This window comes from Dermacentor andersoni, chromosome 8 (assembly GCF_023375885.2).
Source record: "Dermacentor andersoni chromosome 8, qqDerAnde1_hic_scaffold, whole genome shotgun sequence".
Classification (NCBI taxonomy): domain Eukaryota; kingdom Metazoa; phylum Arthropoda; class Arachnida; order Ixodida; family Ixodidae; genus Dermacentor; species Dermacentor andersoni.
The window spans coordinates 156,148,657-156,164,981 of NC_092821.1; positions in this window are offsets into that span (position 1 = coordinate 156,148,657).

The window sequence follows — 16,325 nt, forward strand, 5'->3', positions numbered from 1 at the left end:
AGGAGGCACCTACAGGAAAGCAAATGCTCCTGTTGTTGTTTACACGTCTTTATACACATTTTTGCTCTTAAAGGGCTGCGGTGAATTGGCTTGTGAAGTGGCAGGAGTGAGAAGGCAAGGGAAAAAGTGATAAGGGGGACTTAATTATCTAAATCATGGGGTCTGATGCTTCCAATGGTAGGTTCCAGATGAAGAAGCCTGGTCCCAGTGGCGGGAGCCTCAGGATCATCCAGGAATTCGTACAGTGACCGCCAGAGCTCGTTGGAGGTCGCAGCACTGCTGTGTCTCGGTAGCGCCCAGGTCTGTAGGCAGGTTGGTCGCCATTCCGTTGGGAGCGAAGCAAGGGCCCTTTGCCTGGGGCCAGAATACAGCGGGCAGTCCTAGATTAAGTGTTCGAGGTCCGCCCTGGTGTTACAGGGGCTTCAGGTACCCGCACGCGAACATTCCAGGCCATGAGGGTCTTCCTTTCTTCGAAAACGCTGCACAAGGAAGGCAGTAAGGAGGGCGCCAGTCTGTACCTGCCGGAGCAGAACCTGCTGCCGACGAGTAGCAGCCTGGGAGGGAAGGGGAGGAATGTCCATGGGATTGGACGTAATGAAGAGATAGCTGCGCCGGTGGCGCTTGGCTATTGCTTCCATGGGATCGTACCACTGACTGTGTATTTCCGTGTCTTCAGGTACGTTGCCCAGTAATTGTTCGTGCGGTTTCGCGTGTGCGGATAGTAACGCGGCGCGCGCTAGTCGATGGACCCGTTCACTTCCTGGTATACCCGTGTGCCCGGGGATCCAGTGTAACTGAATATCATGACCTTTTTGACGCAGACGACGCGTGTGGAGGCGGAGTTGATGGACCACAGCAGTGGTTGTACGAGTGTTTTTACAAGCTCTAAAGGCAATTTGAGAGTCCGTAACCCCTCTGTAGTGGTGCTTAGCATCTCTTGGAAATTTGTTGGCATGTGTGTTCAGCATGCTTGGCAAAATCTAAGATAGCATACAGTTCTGCCTTAGAGCTGTGAACGAAAGTGGTTGTACGAGTGTTTTTCCAAGCTCTAAAGGCAATTTTAGAGTCCGTAACCCCTCTGTAGTGGTGCTTAGCATCTCTTGGAAATTTGTTGGCAGTGTGTTCAGCATGCTTGGCAAAATCTAAGATAGCATACAGTTCTGCCGTAGAGATGTGAACGAAATGTCTTGTGAGGTGGAGTTTACTGCCCCGTTCGGTTGCTCCCATATTTGTCCACGCCGTAGTTAACATTGGCTCCTCCTCTGGCCCTCCGATAGAAGCATGCACATAGACTATATGGCAGCTGCTATAGTGGTCGTTTCCCTCGCGTAGTTGGTGCGTATATTTCTTATGGCGTTTGGCGTGGGCCTGCCTTCTTGCCAATTGATCTTGTCCCGTGTTCTTCGACAGTGGCTTGGGATCCGCAATTGATACGTGTTCCCAAGGGGGAGATATCCGTGGAAGCACCGGAAGGTTAGAGATATCATACGAAATTTTAAGCAATATGGCCCTTCCTGCGTTTGTGGACTTGAGGCGTGTCACATGAGTATGCTCGTGCGTTGAAATAACATCAGCGATGTCACCCAAAGCGTTGAAGCTCTTGAGTGCAGGGAGTGGCGTGTACTTAGGCAATCCTGTCATTACTCTCCTTGCCTCGTTGTTGAGGGGTTCCAAAGTATGTAGCTGTGTTCGAGTGATGAGGTGAAAAGGGGCGCCATACAGGATGCGAGAATGTAGGAAAGCCCGCACAAAGTGTCTCATTTCTTTTTCTTTAACGCCCCGTGTACGCTTGGCAATCCTGCGGAGGATTTGGGTGGCCTGCCTGGTGACCTTTACTGTTTGATTGTACCACGTTGTGGATATACACTGCTCGTCTAATAACATTCCCAGTATGCGGATGACACGCTTCCTGAGAATGGGTGTGTGTCCGATCGAGAGATGGACGCTGGCTTTCTCCTCTTCTTTCAACTTTGACCTTTTCCCGCCATGGATAACGACTAACTGGGTCTTCTCCGATGCTAGCGTAAGCCCTATCTCCCTCGTGAAGCTCTCGATGTTATTCAGTGCCGTCTGCAGGGCCTCCTCTTGTTCTCCCAGGGAACCTCGTATAGTCCACAGCGTCACATAATCTGCGTAGATAGCGTGCTATGAGTACATTACACGAATTCGCGACTTCCTTTCTGGCAGAGTTAAAAAGGGAAGCAAAGCGGTCCTTATTGGCGAATTCAATATTCCTTCTATAGACTGCAATACACTTCAATTGACTAACAAGGAGGTCTCAAGCTGCGAAATATTTCTAAACATTGGCTTTCGCTTCTTGCTAAATAAGCTGGTGAAGGTGCCTACACGCATTCAAGGACAAATCAGTTCAATACTGGACCTTGCATTTGTCTCGCGTAAATCGTTGTCGGAACTAACAGTAGAAGATGGTATATCAGGCCACAAAGTACTAGCATTAGCCATTAAGGTCGGGTGCAAGACTATCAGACACTCAAGGCACGGAAAGCACATGGTTGCAAAAAATTATGTCAGAGGATGATGTAGGTGTCATCGATTATTTCGAAACACTGTTAGACGGCTCCAATTTGGAAAGATACGAAACTGTAGGCAATCTATGGCAGAAATTTAAGGAAGGCATCACATTCTGCGCGAATAACTTATCCCAACTGAAATAATACGTATAAAACGTAAATTATCGTGGATAACGCGTAACATTACTCATATGAAAAGTATAGCGTATGTGCAGAAACAGAGGTAATGCGGACGGCGTTCGCAGACTTCCCAGTGAACTTAAGGCTGCAATGACGTCCGCGCGTAGCACCTTTCTTTTGTTACTACGCTGACAACTTTCATGACACAACACCGACAAAAAATTTGGCGCTACCTATCCAGGCCTGAAAGTTCTGCTCTTCACTTGGAAATGATGGTGAAATTACTGACGACGTACGCATAATAGCGAACGCCTTCAACGCGTATTTTCGGTTGTCTTCACGCACTCTACTTCTCCTTTAGAGCGGGAACTTGTCTTAGCCTCAGGGATAACAATGGCATAAGTAGTGTTCACTGAACAAGGAATTTTTAACTTGCTGCTTCAAATGGATGTCAAAAAGTCTCCAGCCCCGGACCATATTTCTAATACATTTTTAAGGCGCTATGCAAACAAGTGACGCCTTTTATCTACAAAGTGTTCACCGCGTCTCCGCACACCTCTACCCTACCATCATTCTGGTTAAGTGCAAAAGTCGTCCCTATTTATAAAGGCTGTAACAAGTTGAGCGTCAACATGAACAGGCCCATTTCACTAACCAGCTCTTTCTGTAAGCATATGGAACATGTTATTCACAAAGTAATTATGATCTACCTTGACGAACGCAACTTACTGTTCTCCAAACAACACGGGTTCCGCAAGGGAATTTCTGCGGTGACGCACCTTCAAGAAATAGTGCTTGACTTTGCGGCTGCCACAAACTCTCGACTTCAATTTTGCACGTTGGGCTCGTTGGTAGATCATGATGGAGGCAAAAGGCGTAGCGCATCAGAAACAAGACAAAAGCGCGAAACGTCTGTGTCGTCTGTGTTCTTCTTTTGTCCTGTTTATGATGAGCTACGCCTTTTGCCTCCACCTCGACCAAGCTGATGCAATATTAATTGACTTTCCGAAAGCGTTCGAGAGGGTAATGTATTGAAAGTTAATTAACAAACTTTGTGCCATCGAAATTGACGACAAAATGGTATCATGGATAAGCGCACACCTTTCCAACCGCAGGCAGTAAGTTAATGTGGGCGAAGCAGAATACGAATGTTTAGAAGTTTTTACAGGGGTACCTCATGTTTCTGTATTAGGTACTATTATATTTTTATTATATGTAAATGACTTGCGCTTTCATATTGAGCCGGGAGTGACATTAATACTTTTCACACATGACTGCGTCATATAAGGGACAATACGAACACAGAACGATCAAGTAAAATTACCTTCATCGTTGTCTCGCATTGCCAGTTGGTGCCAGGGATGGGGCATGGATATAAACTGAAGCAAGAGTGCCTGTATGTCGATAACGCGCAAAAGAACGCCATTACAATTCCACTACAACATCATGGGATCACCTGTAGTGCGCAATGAATTGCGTAAATACTTGGGGGTAACAATAACAACGACGATGAAATGGGACACGCATACCAAAGATACATGCCCAAAGGCGTTTTTAGGCTTTCTTCGTAGAAAGCTAGCAAGAACACCGCCCAATGTTAAGTCATCAAGCTAGAAATGTCTTGCGCGCTGCACCCTCGAATATAGCCACATAGTCTGGAATCCAGATCAAGCTTACCCGAGCGAACGTTGAGAGGCAGTGCAAAACAAGGCCCTTCGTTTATTCCAAGTACTCCCGCAGTGACAGCGTGACTGCACTGCGCAACCGCGCCGCCGCACAAACCCTGGAAAGCCGTTGGCGTGTCGTTGCTGCGAAGCTTTTACGTCTGCTTTGTCACGACGACACAGCGATCAACAAGAGCGACTGCCTCGGACCACCTTACCAACACTCGAGCAGAACGTGCTAAGTGTATAAGGCTTTTTTATCGAGCTTTCATGTAGTCTTTTTTTCATCTGCCACAGAGAGAGAGAGAGACAGACAGAGGAATGACAGAGAGGTTAACCAGTGGTTATTTGTGGTATATATATATATATATATATATATAGATCCAAAGTAGTTGGGATCCATGTTAGTATGGCCACTGGACAAGCGTCGGCTGCTCAGACTTCGGTCAGGCGGCGAAACAACCTGACATAATTGCAGTTTTTTTTCCTTTGATGTGGAGCCATCCTAAACTGAGCGAATCTGCAAGCACATTCCTCTCGTATTCTGCTCAAGGCGCCACGTATTCTGGCCAAGTCTCCGCCTGTTCGTTTTACACCTAAAACTAACTTGGTTTGCCTAAGACTGTAATTGAATATAATTGGAACGTAAATGGATATTTTTTTTTTGTATTTTATGACTGACGCCAAAGTGTGTCCTTTCAATATAGTACAACGACCTATGGTGAGCTGTTTCTTGGAAACAGAATGGACGGAACAGCTGGAGGTAGAATTTTTTTTTTTTGTAGTCTTGCGTCAATCATGTCGTCATTTCGTGAGTTGCGGCCACATACAGCACTCTATACTCGAAGTGCGTGCACGGCTGTTGATGTCGATCCTTCAGGAGGGCACAGTAGAAAGAAAAGAAGAAATGGAAGACTGTTCTTTTCTTCCCTCTAAACGTATTTTACTAAAATTATTTTGCGCAAACTGTCTAATTCTTGGCCGATCTTTCATGGTCGGTATGTGCCACTTGTGCAGAGGACTAACAATAACAAGAAATTGACAGTTAAGCTCGATGTAGAGGAATCAGGTTCTCGTATTTAAGATGAGCAGCGCCACGTCACCGTGCCCGCTGCAAGTCTGAGTGAAGCTTTCTTTCAGAAGGACAACCGAGGAGCAGTTAACAACGTCCGACCTTTTTTGTAGAGAACTGCAAGAGAAAAAGCGTAATCGAAAGCAATGCCATAATTTAAGGCCCGGACGTGAATCGACGTATCGCACAGGCAGCGCGCATCGATCTTTCCGGCCAAGCCGAGTTCCCTGCACTTGTCTGTTTGACTGAATGGCGGCAGTGCGCAGAAATAAACGAAGGAGAACACTATATATTATAGGACACTGTTCATGCTGCCTGTTTAATCCATACCGTTAATTTCGTGCAGCATTACGGATGATAGAGATCACGATGCCTAATCATAGATAACCAAGTTCCTTCGCGCGTAACGGTAGTTTGCCGTCGACTAGTAAGCGGTTAAATGGCCAATAACGCTTCATGAAAAACAATGGCCGTGGAGCGGGGCCTTGACGAATCTTTATGTGCCGTAGTTTTAGGAATCATAAAATTCTGGTCTTGACTAGAATGGGCTTGCCGGAGACGTGCGCTGTAGCTAAAGCCACGGGTCGCGTTATCCAATCAAAGGATCGAGCAATGCCGTCACGTGTCATGTGCAGAACTCACTGTGCCAATTCACACTCTTCTCGACTAAACAGGATGTGGCCATGACAATAGTTTGTCCCAACAATGATTTTTCACAATACCGGTGTAAAAGGAGATGAATTCATTGATTTTATTTCCCATCTTCGCTTGGGGAGGACCAAGGAAAAAAGCTGCAGCAAGCATCTCGGTCAGTCCATCGACTCCTACAGCGCGTGGCCGCAGTTCGAAAACGCTACGCATGACGAAAATCAAACGAAACATTTTCTGCATATTCGCCGCAAGTGAAACAAACATGAACATGAGCAAGAACACAGAAGTATTAAAAATAATATAGCTAAGTATGTAGTCAAAGGGGAACGGGCACATCGACATCTAATAGATCAGCAATGAATACAAAAAAATCACTGAATAAGATACTAACTAAACTAAAAGAACAGTTAAGTGAAAGGCCTTACGCAAGACATAGTGATTATTACGTTGCTTACTGATGGCAGATATACCATTTAACAAACCAACAGCGTATAATACTGTAAAGAAACTCATTTCATAAAATGTTTTGAACGCGTAGATAAACACCCGGAATATCACATATCAGAGATTTTCGAAGCATGTTGCCTGCATTGAAATTCATTTTCTTGAATTTGTTTAACAGACGTGGTATTGTACTACCAAACTTAGAGTTTCGGAATTAGTTCGGAATTTAGGAAGACTCCAAAGCTCCGAGTGTATGCTGCTGCACACGGGTGCATTGGTGTGGAAGTGCGGTAGAGTATGCGGGTAAATGATATCACCTCTTATCTACCTGCGGCAACAGCCAGAGAATCAAAGTGGCAGATAAAAAAAGTCCTATAAGATCGTACCGAACATAAAACTCATTTGTATGTGCGAATATGCTTTCAAGTAGATATGGCTCAGAATTATTTTAACGAGTAAACTTTTACAAGTTGGTGGCAGTGGTAGGCTCCTATACAAAATTACAAGTATTGAGGTGTGACTGTATTATAAAATACCCTAATAAATCATAACTTTAGTAGGAAGAAGGTATTCGTTCCAGCCTACTACTCTTGTGATACAAAGCACTTAGTAACAACGGTAATTACATGGTTATCCCTACTCAGTTGACTCCAAAACCTTACAGCTAAAGGTCACGCGCTTTCTAAGTAAATTTTTGTGTGCCGAAATATAAATACAACAATATTGGAACTCATTTACATATAGCGCAGAGTACTATTGCTCTGGTTTCGCACTAGTTAATCTTGAGCTGATTTACAGCGGACCGACACTGCAAACCTCTCAGTGCCGCACTTGCTTCGTCAATCATGTCGCCTCTCATACTTGACGAAAATAGTACAGATCATAATCTACATCGATAACATATTTTGCACTCGCACACGTGTTCACTATGTTATTTATGTTAAAAAGCAGTACACCACGAAGACTGCCTTGAGGTATAGCAGCTGTTATTTAACCGAGAGTTTCCGTATTGTTGTTCATGCTTACATACTGAATGTGCACATTCAGGTATGACGAAAGAAGCGGAAGTACTGCACGTTGTAAACCATATGTATCAAATTTTATCAAGAGCTGCTTATGATTGATAAAGTGAAACGCTAGGGAAAAAAAAAAAAAAATGCGCGGACACCTAGGCACTTATGAGCTGTGAATGCGAAAGCCTTCATGTCCAATTAAACGGCGCTGAGCGGTCCTCCGTGTTTTGCGCTGCGAGTAATGAACCACGGCGGTGCGTGCTGCCCGAGCAAGCAAGAAGCCTGCGGTGCCAAGGCCGCATGCCACCGGCGGCGCGGTGATGCCCTCTCCGCTCACGCAGCAACAGCTGGCGCTGCCGCAGCGGGTGTTCGCCCGCTCTGCTCTGTCGAGGTGCCGCTCCTGACGTGGCGTCGCAGCCGATGACCATGCGTGTGTAGGCGCCGTTTCGCTCCAGCAGATGACAGACGCGGGCTTTTGCGCTTGGTGGGTCATTTGACGCTTTCGCATAAAAATGGACAACTATACCTCGCACACTTTTCCTCAGTCCACCGTATACAATGCGCTCTTCTGGCTAGAGTAGTGGAAATTCCTTCTATTTCTATTTGTGAAACCAAATTGTTGGGGCTTCGGTCATTATGCTGCGCTTTTCACAGAATTTCATCATTGCAGTATCAATTAATTTTTCTGATTTTCAGAAGATATACGTTGTGCCGAAAATCCTAGTCTGTAATTTGCTGAATATTATTTCACCACTTTTTTTGTAAAGCGCAGCTATTTGCACATGCGGCGAGAGAGCACTCAAGTCTGTAGGCATAAATTAACGATATGCGTGAGCACTGGGGTTATTTGGTGAAATGCGTACTTCATTGGCGTAATCTGTAAATCATGCGTATCAAAGCATTAGTTGCTTGTTATTTCCTATACAAACACCGCGAACACCTCAGGACATGTTACATGGTTGCACATCACACCGTAAAATTTGCAGCGACATTTGCTAAGGCTCCTTCCCATAGGGACCTTTGATTTCGGTGTCTATCATTGGACGCAAAAAGCATACCGCCAACATTTCAAAATGAAAAGTTAGCGTAAGGTTAGGAAGGTTCAAGCGGGCGAGAAAAACGCGAGCACAAATAAATCCAAGCTTTATCCCCTCTCCTTTTTACTTGTGCTCAGGTTTTTTCACCTGCTGGAATTATATTGCACTCACAATGCACCAACGCGCCCAGGCAGCCGCCTTGCTTAATAGTTGCAGCGCCCGCAACGATCCATACTCCCGGTCCACAGATTAACATTCGAAGATTCTACCTTTCCGCGACTCCGTCGACGTTGCAGTGAAGAATAATGCGCCTGGACAGTATTGTGTCTGGCTTCTTGAGTGCTCGGTAAAATTATCAAAGAACGCCAAACACTGCAGCTCATTCTGAAATCAGCTCCTGCCTGAAACAATATGAACGAAACAAGTGGCAGGATATAGGAAAGACGAGGAAGAAAGAGTCGATCAGCGCCACCTACACTCGCACTAGACCGAAGCGTATTGAATGATCGCGCGCATCCGCAAATGTTTCCTTCAACCGCACGAGACTTGCTGCGCCGGCCATCGCGCCACTGCTTCGCATTAACGCAGTCGGGTTGGTGCCTTTTAAACTTATGTACTGGCAGTGATTTCTGCCGTGCAGCTGTTGCTCCATGTTGCTTAATCCAACGGTTTTCAGATATCGAAAGCAATGCGCCGAAGTGCATATCGGGCGTGCCACCACCATCTGCCAAGCTTTACCCTAAATGTTTCCGTCCCATCGGGGAAATCATTTTATTCCGCATCTAGTAAACCAGACTTGATTAAAATCGTTGCACTTGAATGAAATTGCTGGAACCTACCAACAGGTTGGAGCAAATTTTTTATTCAGACCGTCAATTTTTTCCAGATTTACCCGTAATGCAGTAACTAAACGAAAAAAGACATCAGGCATAAATCTTTGTATTTCAGCAATAAAGAATTACCAAATTTTGTAAATACCATTCATTGGAACGTCTAAATCAAGTAACATTAATTTATTAAACAGCGCTGAAATATGTCATTCATTAATATGGTGCGCTTGCACAATTATTGTGAACAATGCATGTTTCGATTTCCCGCAAATTTCAGGCTAATAAGACATTTGTTTGTCTTCGGAGATCCTAAAGGTGTGTGTATATACAGGGTGCATTTCTTTCTACAACACAGATTTTTAAAATAAAGCTGGTATGGACGTGACAGACCTGTCGTCTTAGCATAGGAGCTATACGGCGAGGTGGAAGTACTTTGCCTCTGCTTAAGTTACATGGAAACGACTAATTAACAAATATTATTTCATTAACGCACAAAGAACACCGCTTTACACAAGGGAGGAACTACACCGTGTGTGTGTTTGATAATATGGCATGCCGATTTTCTAGAAATCTAAAAAAATCGAACGCAATTTGAGATATTCCTAATCGAAATTCAAGGCCAAACCCAGGCAAAATCGAGACTGAGCACGTCCCGCTGCGCGTCAGTTGGCCCGCAAAGGAATGTGGAGCCTCATTTGAATGACGCCATGGCGCGGCCAATTGGGACCCTTCGCACAGCGGCACATGTTTGCCAGGCAAAATAATTTAATTGTAGGGTTTTACGTGCCAAAACCAGTTTCTGATTATGAGGCACCCCATAGTAGAGGACTCCGGAAATTTCGACCACCTGTGGTTCCTAACGTGCACCGAAACCTAAGTACACGGGTGTCTTCGCATTTCGCCCCCATCGAAATGCGGCCGCCGTGGCCGGGATTCGATCCCGTGACCTCGTGCTCAGCAGCCCAACACCGCAGCCACTGAGCAACCACGGCGGGCATCGCCAGGCAAAGCGTGCCGTACCAGCAGCTGCCGCGACTGGCCGAGGCATTGGGTTTCAAACTGCCTCGCACTTGTCGCCGTGGGGCGTTTCGGTCTGACATGACGGCGGGGCCGCCTTTTCTGCGTTCCCGCCGCACTCGGTATCGATATTGCCTGGATTTACCGTTGAAATTCGATGATAAATATCTCGAATTAGGTGCGATTTTCAATATCATAAAAAAAAAGCTGTAACTACATAAAAGTGTGTCTTCCTTCAAGTTTGCATTGAAACAACTGCCCGGGTGTGAAGCACTAATCGAAAGGTGAATAAATTTTTTTTTGTTATTTAATCTTCTGAAGCTCACGTTCCTAGCGGAATAGCATGTCCGCCTCGCCTAGGCACTTGTCTGCAAAAACGCCATGTTGGATGCGCTTTTATAGCCTTCTTATAAACAGTTCATATTGTCTAACTATATATATATATATATATATATATATATATATATATATCGCAGGATTGCAGCATTTACTTGTGGCCTAAGGCTCGGGAATGATGAACATTCTGCTTCTTTGTTCCTTATTTTTTTTTACAATGAATCAATTTCAAACAACTTTTCAATAACATCAAGCATCAATTTTGCGATTATGCTTTCAGGAAACGCTCAAAGTTTATTCTTTTTCTAAAATATAATAAATTTCATTCAAACGGGGCCAGTGATTGATTATGCAATGAAAGCAGTCATGCATTTCATCTGTATTTGAATATAGAAAGCGCATTTGGTCAGGAAAATCTGTGCTACCGACTACTCCCGAATCCGTTACTTGTGCTGGTAACACTGTCCAAATAAACAAAGATGGCTACAACATCCACGATCACGGCGGCTGTTTCGCGTAGTGCTGTGCTCACGTTTCTCGTTTCCGGCGCGGAATCGCACTGTTTCGTTTGTGACGTCCCGTGTGTTCATGGCACGTCGCAAACGCACAACATAAAAGAAAACACATTGGGTTTTGCCAATGGTTCTAGTAATCGTTCCGTTTTGCTTTTAAGCTTCAAGCGCTTCCACTCTAGCGAGGCAACAGCTAGCGTTTCTTCCACTGCCATGCGCTCTAGGCAAACTTAGTGAATGCTTTATGGAAAGTAAGCCAGCTGTGCCCTGTGTTTATAGGGCGCCTCTGTTCGCTCAATATATAACGCAATATATAACTTTTGAAACTACCTCTCGTTTACCTCGTGAACATTTCTGCTATGTTGGGCTCAATAAAAAAAACTCTAAGTAAATTAGATCGAGCTGTTGCCTATGCCACCGTTTGAAATTTGCACAATTTCTCAAGCCGGTCGTTTCCTTTAAACAAATATTAGTTATCTGTGATAAACGTGGGTGTGGGGAAGTACTTCCATAATATACCAATTTGTTCATATATACTTGCGCCGGTGTACACGTGGCACCATTGGCTCGCAAGGACACCCTCTTCGGTGCTGCGGGAAAAAGAGACAGAGTGAATTTCGTCCTTTGGTTCCACGAACACAAAATGGGATTTGCAAAGAGCGAAAGACAAAATAATGTGAAAAAACGGAAAGAGGAAAAGTCAAGACGAACGAGGAAAAGCTTCCTACATAATTTTGCGGAGTTCTTCTCTTATGATGGGTGATGGCTTCTATGGTGTACCGCACGCAAGCACAGATGAACATAGCCACACAAACACACACATGCACACACACAGACCTTCTTTCTTCTTGTGTATACGTGGCCCCTTTAGGATGATTTGTTTTGCTTATGTGTGACAACCTTGCTGTTTTCTCACACGCCAATGGAACCTCCAATTGGTGTCTTGAAGCCTGATAAAGACCTCCTGCAGACTGAGTCCAAATCAAGACATACGGCGTCAAGGTCATTTATTCGGTTCAACCCCTCCCTCACCTTTCTTTTTTTTCTTTCCTGTTGTGTTCGGCAACGACAAGAACTGTTCCCAAGTTATAAGCATTGAGCTTCGCCACTGTCTCATTTTTTTTTGTTTTTCTTGTCTTGCTCTCCCTCTTTTTTTACTTGTCCCGTATACCTCCATTTCTTTTGTGGCTACTGACAGAGTCTCGTAGTAGACTGGTGCGTACTGCCTCGAAAAACGTATGTAGTTCTCGTGGTGCGTTGGGGTCGCAAAAGGTCATCGGCATTATAGTAAGAGGAAGCTTTATCATGGGGCCAACGTCAGTTTGTCTACTATTCAGCTAATACACATAGAGTGAGTTAGTGAGTGAGTGAGTGAGTGAGTGAGTGAGTGAGTGAGTGAGTGCGTGAGTGAGTGAGTGAGTGAGTGAGTGAGTGAGTGAGTGAGTGAGTGAGTGAGTGAGTGAGTGAGTGAGTGAGTGAGTGAGTAAAAGCTTTAATGGAAGAGCCAATTGGCTCCCCCGGCGCCCGTCCGCTAGCCTGCATATTCTCACTGCATATTTCTCATTAGTGCATGTCTGTGTATTGTGGGGCTGTCTATGTGCAGAGGCCTCTCGTGGCCTCACATGTTTTAGTGTCCGTGTACGGGTGCTAGTCGGTGAACCTCGTGGGGTGCATCTTGTGCAGGTTGTGAAGGTTAGGGTATGCATTCGTCTGAATATACGACGCCAGACCCTCTCTTGTTGGCTCTGGACGTGTCCGCTGCTGTCTTTGTTGTAAGAGGATGTCACGGGAATTTGGTGGAAGGTCGTCGCAGGGCCGCGCCGTTGCTCGGACGTTAAATGCTCGAGCAATATGGTTTGCCCTAGCGTTCCCTGCCAGTCCTTCGTCTGCCGAGCAATGTGTGGTGCCCTTCTAGTTGATTGTCTAAAATGTTGATGATTGATTGGGGGCAGTCCCATTTAGAAACAGGTGGCAAGCCCCTTGGAAGATGTGACAGGTTTGGCGCTCGCCGTCCTGAATGGCCAATACGATGGCTGCAGCTTCGTGGCATCGCACGCTTAAGTGTCGGGTTACTGCGCTTGAAGAAACTGCGTGACACGGCTTCAATTCGTCCAGCACCTGAGATAACATATTCTTTAAAGCGAGAGCTTTACTAACCGCGTCGAGCCGAGCTCAGCCGTCGCCTACAATTTGACCTTCATTTGACCGCAGCTGCTCCGTAGCCTTGGCAACACATCACGGCACTCGCCGTGCTGAGTTCCGCCGCCGCTGCCGCCAGCTTGGCGCATGCGCTCTCCGCAGCTGCGTCGCCGCCTGACCATGTGACTCGCCGTGCGCCTGAGGAGCGCCGCGCTCGCCCAGTCAGTGCGAGCTTGGCCATAGAGGAGAGCGAGGTTGGGCCGTCTTCTCTGAGCGTTGCACCAGAGTGGGAGGCTTTGAGCCCTCGTCGCCAAGCGGCGTCTGACCACCCCGTGCATATCGCCCGGCGAGATGGTTCACTGGAGAGGGTCCGGAATGCAACAGGCGTCGCACCGTCGAGATCAATGTAGCGACCGCGTTCGCACCCTGTCCATTTGTGCTTCGACGCTGCGCATGCCCGCGGCGTCTCTTTGCATGTCTAGCACTTGCGCTTCCCTTGTGGCACAACAGGCATCGCACCGCCGAACGGTGCGTGTATACCCAAGCCTAATCACAGTCATGTCTAGCCATAGACCTAGGCACAGCCGTCATACCTGGCCTAACGATGGTTGTATACCTAAGTATAATAATTACAGCTAAATCAAAGGTTAACCAAGTGCAACCAAGACTTAACCAAACTAAACCAAGCTTTCGCTTTGCATATCCAGGGTTAGCTGAGCTAAGCCGCAGTCCATTTTTTTTTTAATGCGTAAACATTTCTATGCCTACCCAACGATGAAACCCGTCAGTCTGTCTGTCACGTGAGACAAATCACTTTAAAGAAATAATGCAGAAAAAGAAGGCTCAGGGCCCTTCCATTCTGTGAAGAAGGATGACCAGCGAAGCTGTGTATACAGGCGCCTTAATGGCGAACGGCACCTCTGCCGCGTGTCAGCCCGGCATCGCACTATCTCTGGGATCGGTACAGGTATGGGGAGTAGTTAACGCCTGCTTCACCTCTGCCGCGGGTCGGCCCGGTATTGTGCTATCTTCGGGATTTTGTGTCTACACACGGACACGATCCTGGAGGAACTGGCCTTTAACAGCTTCGCTGTGAAACAGAATGTATTCGAAAGGCAAAACGTTGGTGATGGTGAGATCAAACCTACGACCCCACGCTCATAAGCCGAGTGCCTTGTCCAATGGGCTGAAAACCCCCTTTTTTCTTTATTCTACGGAGTCGTATGCACAAGTCAATAGGTCTCTACGACGGTTTGTGAGAAACGAGTTCATCTGTAAGTATATCAGTAGTCGTGCAAACGCAACGGCAGTTCGCACAAATGAAGAAAACTGAGCGCAATTTATAACGTTCGGTAACATTTCTTTTTCATTCACTTCGCCTTTGGCTATTAGCTTGGCTGTCGCTTGGACGCCTTCGCACCGCCCTTATCTCTGGGATTGACCCCTCGGTGCAGCCCATGATAGGACAACACGAATGGGAAATGTAGTGGAGCCACACTTGAAATGGATCGGCCTGAGAGACCGCTCATAGAGATCCTGTGTATCCTCCCACACGCACTCTCAACCTATTTTCTATTTCGATTTTTTACGTAACCCTTACCTCAAGTAAATAAATAGTGATCCTGTGTATGCTCCCACACGCACTCTCAACCTACTTTCCTATTTCTATTTTTTGCGTAACCCTTACCTCCAGTGTAGAGTAGCAAACCGGACGTTCATCTGGTTGACCCCCCTGCCTTTCGTCTCCTGTTTTCTCTGAATACGTATCTAACACAAATACGCGTGACATATAATCCGCCGGTGTCAGACCGCTACGCGCATAATACTCATTCAAAATGTCATGGAGCGCGCAACGCATGTGACGGAAGATGGAAAATATTGAAAGGAGCCAAGACTGCGTGCGTGCCACAACCTTGAGCTTCCAACATTGTCCCGGTGCGGACGCGCGAGTAGCGGTTGTTTCACGTTCAAGCAGGGAGCGGCAGAAAAGAAAAAAAGTCACTGTATTGTAGCACTGGTCTGGAGGCGCATCCTCCTTCTTGTTTCTTTTTGTGCCTCGCTGTCTGCCTCTATGAACAAAGATCCAAAGTTTCCGGAGTGGTGAACCGCCGACTAACTATCCTAACAAATTGCTAAGTCCAAGGTGACGATCAGCGGCAAGAGCGAGTCATTAGGAGTGGTCCAGGCACACTCTTCAGGAGAGACCAACACGCGTTCCAAGAAACCTGAGCACGTACTTCCAAACGAGAGAAATCCTTACCTCTCTCTTTCTTTCTTTGCGAACCTTCTTTTTTTCTTCTTTTGCTACGCAGAAAGTCTTGTTTACTGTAATGCAACTACATGGTCAAGTACTCTGGCTTTCGTCGTTCATATAAGCAAACTTTCTTACGATTTCATTTTTTAAATTATTGTTACGACTTCCTGTCTGAAAGAATTGATCGAATTTTGCTTTCGTTTACTAGCAGTGCTTTTGTGTTGTGCTTCTGTAGCTGTTCCTTTAGACTTCATTGAACTTTACGCGGGCATATAATTTAGGGGTGAAACGGCCCAATGTGAACATGGACAAGGGAGGAACACAGGACGAGCGCTGCCCATTTACGTTCTTAACTCTGCGGTTGGAAAACGCCCTTATAGCGTCCATTTGTGGAAAAAAGAAGTCTGAGCCTGGCTTCTCCGCAAGTGTCGCCGCATTCGTAGCGCATGCGCACTGCTGCTTTATTAGTCACCAAGGAGCTGAGCGTTGTTTCTGGGTTCACAAGCTCGCTAGTTCGATGGTTTTAAGTCAGGTCACGTGCACGAAGTGAACTCGCTTTCCGCACGAACGTAGCAGTAAATAATGCAAAAGAGGGTTAATACAAAGCAGGTTGCAAATATAAAGAACTGAAAAGGTTGACTGCACGCTACAAAAATAAACAAAGACTGCAGAAAAGTTTCAAGCCACGAAATTAGCAATAATCTC